Genomic DNA, 6,758 nt, shown 5'->3' on the forward strand with positions numbered 1-6,758 from the left:
GGATTTGGATGTCCTACCCCAGTGGGGAACCAGGAAGAAACCTTGAGCTAACAACCAACAGCACACAAAGTTTTGCTGCCTGGTTAATTAGCAAGTTGGCCTGGGGTTATATAAGGACCAGAGAAAAGGCCAGGTGAGTGAAGAAACTGCCCCTTATTAAATCATAACATCTGGGACCCCTGAAGCTTGGAACAGTATAACCTGGAAGCAGACCCCACACTAAGAAGCAGTTAAAAGTCAAGTAAAAGACAGGCAAGATGAGCAGGCAGAGAAAGTTGAGAACCTTAAAAAGCTTCTTTAGTGACAAGGAAGATCAAGGTATACCCTTGGAAGAAGATAACATCAGGGCCCCTACATCTAAAGCGTCCAAGAAAAATATGAATTGGTCTCAGGCCATAGAGGCACTCAAAAAGGACTCCGAAGATAAGGTTAGAAAGGTAGAGGAAAAAATGGAAAGAGAAATGAGGATGATTCAGGAAAGTCATGAGAAAAAAGTCAACAGCTTGAAAAGCCAAATGGAGAAGTAGATACAAAAGCCCTCTGATGAAAATAATTGACTAAGAACTAGGATTGAACAAATGGAAGTTAGTGACTTTATGAGAAACCACAACACAATAAAGCAAATCCAAATGAATAAAATATTAAATAGAGGGCAATGTGAAATATCTTCTTGGAAAAACTGTTGACCTGGAAAACAGATCCCAGAGAGATCATTTGAAAATTATTGGTCTACATGAAACCATGATCAAAATAAGAGCTTAGACATCATCTTCCAAGAAATTTTCAGGTGAAATTGCCCTGATATTCTAGAAACAGAAGGTAAAATAGAAATTGAAAGAATCCATTGATCACCTCCAGAAAGAGATCCCCAAAGGAAAACTCCTAGGAATATCATAGCCAAATTCCAGAGCTCTCAGGTCAAGGAGAAAATATTGCAAGCTGCCAAAAAGAAAGAATTCGAGTACTGTGGAAGCCCAGTCAGGATAGCACAAGATCTAGCAGCTTCTACATTAAAGGACTGGAGGGCATGGAATATGATATTCCAGAGGGCAAAGGAATTGGAATTACAACCAAGAATCACCTACCCAGCAAAACTGATTAGTATCTTTCTGGGGAAAAAATGGGAATTCAATGAAAAAGAGAACTTTCAGACATTTGTGATGAAAAGACCTGAATTGAATAGAACATTTGACTTTCAAATGCAAGACCCTAGAGAAGCATAAAAAGATAAACAGGAAAAAGAAATCATGAGAGATGTTAAAAGGTTAAACTGCATTCCTACATAGGAAGATGATATGTCTAAATCATAAGAGCTATCTGAGTATTAAGGCAGATGATAGGAATAAATTTAGACAGAGGGCACAGGTGGGAATTTATTATGAAGGGACAATATCTATAAAACATTTATTTTTTGTTTCTCTTTTTTTTTGGGGGGGGGTGCAATTGGTGTTGATGAATGTCTTGTGTCTGAGACCAGATTTGGGCTTGGGTCCTCCTGGGTCCAGGGCTGGTGCTTTGTCCACTGTGTCACCTAGCGGTCCCATGATGACAACTTTGGGGCAACATTGAGAGGGAAGAGGAATGAACTGGGGGAGGGGATAGAGGAGTGGTAAAATGGGGTGAAATCTCACATGAAAGAAGCAGGAAAGGGCATATGGAGTGGGGGGAGAAATGGGGGAGGAGTGGGGAAGTGAAGGAGCCTTACACACATCAGAATTAGCTCAAAGACCTTAATCTCATCAGAGTTGGCTCAAGGAGGGAATAACATACACATTCAGTTGGGTGGAGTAATCTATCTAACCCTGCAGGAAAGGAGGTCAGGAAGGGTGAAAGAAGAGAGGGCAGAGCAGGGGAGGGGCAAGTCAGAAGCAAAACACTTTTGAGGAGGAATAGGGTAAAGGAAGATAGGAAATAGAGTAAATATCATGGGAAGGGAATAGGATGGAAAGAAAGTTATGATGATTGATTAGTGATTGATGATAGTGGCAAAATGTATGGTACTTTGCTGGGCTATTGTGAAGAAAGTTCTTTGTCAAGTTTAAGGCTAATAATCAACCTTATGGGGGCAGCTAGATGGCGCAGTGGATAAAGCACCGGCCCTGGATTCAGGAGGACCTGAGTTCAAATCCAGCCTCAGACACTTGAGATTTACTAGCTGTATGACCTCAGGCAAGTCACTTAACCCTCATTGCCCCACCAAAAAAAAAAAAAAATCAACCTCATGGGTTTATTGTAAGGAAATCTCTTTAAAGTACTATATAATTGTAGCTTACTATTTTTTTTTTAATGATGAGCAGGATACTATAAGAAAGACCTGGAGGGACCTGCATGAGCTGATGCAACATGAAATCCACTGTATACAAAAGAACAGTATTATGTTGTGAATGACTTGGTTATTTTTAGCAGTGCAATGATCCAAGACAACTCCGAAGGTTTTATGAAAAATGCAGTCCATCTATAGAGAACTGATGGTATTTGAATACAGATTGAAACATAATTCTTTTTTTGTTAGTTACTTTATAGGAACCAAAAAAAATATGAAAAAAATAAATAAAGTTGGGCTCTGCTCACCTGAAAATGTAGAAGTACCATCTCAAGCTTCAGGCTTATTTGTGTTTCTGTTTTTGGAACTAGTTCTGGGGTTCTGCAAATTTTCAGTGCTTCTAATGTGATATGACCCAGGGAGAGGTGTGGTCATTGCTCTCCTGGTCTGTACTCTGGTCTTTATCCAAAAGGGGGCTTTACTCCACTACAGACACAAACACTAATTTTCTTCATTTGCCTTAGAACTATGACCAGTGGCCCTTACTCTCCTGTGATCAACCACCAGCACTCCTCTTCATCCTGAAACTGTGACCCAGAATTATTTCCTGGGAACTACAACCTGGGACAATAGAGTTGGCAAACAGCACCAAATGTTGCACCTAGTTCCAGAAGAGAGTCCCTATATCTTTTTGCAACCAGATGTCTGACCTCCTATGTCTTTGCCTCTGGGATGAGAGTTCCTGAAGCTGCTTCTGCCACTGTTGCTACCACCTCCAAAAGTCATGGCTTATGTTGCCACCATGTTTGCTCTAAGCTGCCCCACCCCAGTGTCAGACCTCTCCTGCTGACCTCCTAAGTTGTCTTAGGCTGGAAGGATGTCTTAGCCTGACCTTTTGTTGGATCTGCTGCTCCAGAATTTTATTTGAGGTGTTATTTTTTAAGTTTTTTGGAGGAGAATGTTGAGAGTTCAGCTAGGTTGCAGCCATAGTTGTGTTCTTTAGACCAACTCAGGTAAGAAACTTGTAGTGCTTAGACCAAGAGAGCAGTGCTCAGACTTTATCCTGGAATTAGACCACCATGGGAAACCTTGTAGGTCCTTTGCCTAAACTATCCCTAAGATTGAGATAAAGCACTCAGTACCCCACCCCCAAAAGCAACATCAGGACCCAAGAGGACACAAAGCAGGACTAAGCAAAGTGAGGGCCAAGCTATTGTCTCCAAAAGTGAACAGAATATGGCACTAATGTAAAATCCAAAGTCAGGAAGTAAGGCTGGAAGAATGAGCAAAAAAGTCTTATGATAAAGAGCTATCATGGTGGTAAGAATGATTAATATACAAATATAGAATAAAAATTACTCCAAAACAATTAAGCAAAGCTTAATTTAGAAAAAAAAAACTGCTTGGGCACAAGTTCAACCAGCATTCCTAGAAGAAATGAACCAAGAGGTTGGGGGTGAGGGTGGAACAGTGTTTGTTGGGGGTTGTTTTGTGTGTGTGTGTGTAGTGTGTGTGTTTTAAAAGTTAAAGATGGATTTATAAATTAAATGTGTGCTAGAAAAAACAAATGATTGTTTCCTAAATTACATGTGATTTGGCAGTCACCACTAGAAGGAATGGACAGTTTGAAATATGATATTCCAGAATGGTAAAAGAGATATATTTGCAACCAAGAATAACTTAGCTAGTAAAACTGAATATAATCCTACAGGTGAAAAAAAATGGAAAAGAAACTAGCTATGAATAAAAGAATTGGAAAGAAAATTAGTAGATTGGCACAAAAGGTGCAAAATCTTTATCTAGTAACAGATTCCTTGAAAAGTATGAGCCAAACAAAAGCTCATGACTCCATGAAACAGCAAGACATTTAAAATCAAAAGACTGAACAAATAAAAGAAAGGGTAAAACATCTCTTGGCAAAAACAACTGACCTGAAAAACCTATCAAGAAGAAATAATTTAAGAACCACTGGACTACCTGAAAAGCATGACCCCTTCTTCTCCCCCCACTAAAGCCTAGATATCAAATTTCAAGATATTATAAACTAAAGATGAATAGATCTTTTAGAAACAGAGGGTAAAGTGAAAATAGAATTCACCAGTCATTTCTTGAAAGAAACCCCAAAATAAAAACTCCCAGAAACATTATAGCCAAAATTCAGAGCTTCTATGTCAAAGAAAAAAAAAAAAAACCAGCAGCCAGAAATTCCAAGTAGTCAAAATCAGAATCACACATGATTTAGCAGCTACCACTAAAATGAATAGTCAGTTTGAAATATGATCCAGAAAAGTGAAAGATAAAAGTTTATACCCAAGTATAACTTAATCTAACAAAATTTAGTATAAACCTGCAGGGGGAAATAAATGAACCTTTAACAAAAGAGACTTCCAAGCATTCTTTTTTTTTTTTTTTTTAGTGAGGCAATTGGGGTTAAGTGACTTGCCCAGGGTCACACAGCTAGTAAGTGTTAAGTGTCTGAGGCTGGATTTGAACTCAGGTACTGCTGACTCCAGGGCCGGTGCTCTATCCACTGCACCACCTAACTGTCCCTCCAAGCATTCTTGATGAGAAGATTAGTGCTATATAAAAACTGAAATACAAACACTGGAATTAAGAGAACTATTAAAAAGGTCAATATGAGTAAGCAATCAGGAATCAAACAAGGAAAAGCTGTTTATGTTCTAATGTGGGAAGAAGATAGGTGTATTCCCAAAGAACCCTATTATCAAGGAAGAGTCAAAGAGAGTATAAGAAAAAAGGGCCTGCATTTAAATATATATATATATATATATTTGGGGCATATATTGATTATCTTAAGAAGGAAAAGGAAGGAAGAAAGAAGTACACAGGGCAATGGGGGGGGGGAGAAGGAGAAGAAGGGGAAGGAGAATTATCTCCTAATTTGGGTGTACAACAAGACTACAGACAAAAAGGGATTGTGGGGAGTGAATGACACTTGAACTTCACTTTCATCTGAACTGGTCAAAGAAGGGAAGCATACATATATATACAATTGAGTACAGAAATACATTTCACTCAACAGGGAAACAGGAGGGAGAGTAGAGAGAATAAGAGGAGAAGGATAAAGGAAAAATTAGACCTAAACAAAATATCCAAAGAGGATGGACTAGGAAAAGGGGTTCAAAGGAAAGAAAGAAATTGTAAGAACTTGTGATTGGGCTCAGGAACAGGAAAAGAAAAGATGGATAGAGGAGCAGAAGCAGATTGTATCAAAGCTAGAGCACGAGTGTTGAGCACACTCCTCTCACCATCTTCCTCTCCATAAATATAGTAAGAAGGGATGGGAAACCGATCAAAGCAATGACCAATCATGATTCCAGAGAATTCTCTCTTGAACATGTTACCCACTTTCCAAATGGAAGGTGATGAACTCAGTTCAGATCAGGATTGTTTTTGGGGGGTGGGGTGGGGAGGAGAGGAGGAAGGCATGGCCACTGCGGACATTTGTTTCACTTGACTATTTGTGATTAATTTTTTTTCTATTTTTCCCCACGGGGGGTGGGAATAGGAGGAAAAATTCTAAAGTTTGATAATTGGAAAGAATTTTTTTCTTTTATTTTTTTAGTAAGGTAATTGGGGTTAAGTGACTTGCCCATGGTCACACAGCTAGTGTTAAGTGTCTGAGGCCGGATTTCAACTCAGGTCCTCCTGAATCCAGGGCCGGCACTTTATCCACTGTGCCACCTAGCTGCCCCCATTGGAAAGAATTCTAATTTAAAATAAGTATATTCTGCAAATGCAATAGCCTCAAATTCATAAAGGAAAAAGTAACTTACTTAGAGTAAGACATAGACCATAGCACAATAATATTAAAAGACCCTAATGTTGTGGGCAGCTAGGTGGCACAGTGGATAAAGCACTGGCCCTGGATTCAGGAGGACCTGAGTTCAAATCCGACCTCAGACCCTTGACACTTACTAGCTATGTGACCCTGGGCAAGTCACTTAACCCTCATTGCCCTGCCCTCTCCCCAAAAGACTCTAATGTCCTTCTCTAACATTTAGACAAATCCAACATGAAGATAAGTACAGGGAAATAAAGAATTGAACATTTCTAGAGAAAACTAGGATTAAAAGAATTAGAGTATCTGCTAAATGAAACTATTAAAGAATATATGTATATCTTAGCATCATGTGGAGCTTTTAAAAAAGTCAATTATATTTTGGGCCAAAAAGATGTAGCAAATAAATACCAAAAAACAGAAAAAATAAACATCCTTCACAAAGTAAAACAATTTTGATTTCATGAAATTGAAAAGCTTTCCTCATAAACAATGAATTTCGAATAAGAAATGAGCTGGTCAGATTGGAGGGGAAATCATATCAAATTTATCTCTTTTTTTTTTTTGCAGGCAATGGGGGTTAAATGACTTGCCCAGGGTCACACAGCTAGTAAGTGTCAAGTGTCTGAGGCTGGATTTGAACTCAGGTACTCCTGAATTCAGGGCCAGTGCTTTAACCACTGTGCCATCTAG

The sequence above is a fragment of the Dromiciops gliroides genome, chromosome 2 (genome assembly GCF_019393635.1).
Source record: "Dromiciops gliroides isolate mDroGli1 chromosome 2, mDroGli1.pri, whole genome shotgun sequence".
Taxonomy (NCBI): domain Eukaryota; kingdom Metazoa; phylum Chordata; class Mammalia; order Microbiotheria; family Microbiotheriidae; genus Dromiciops; species Dromiciops gliroides.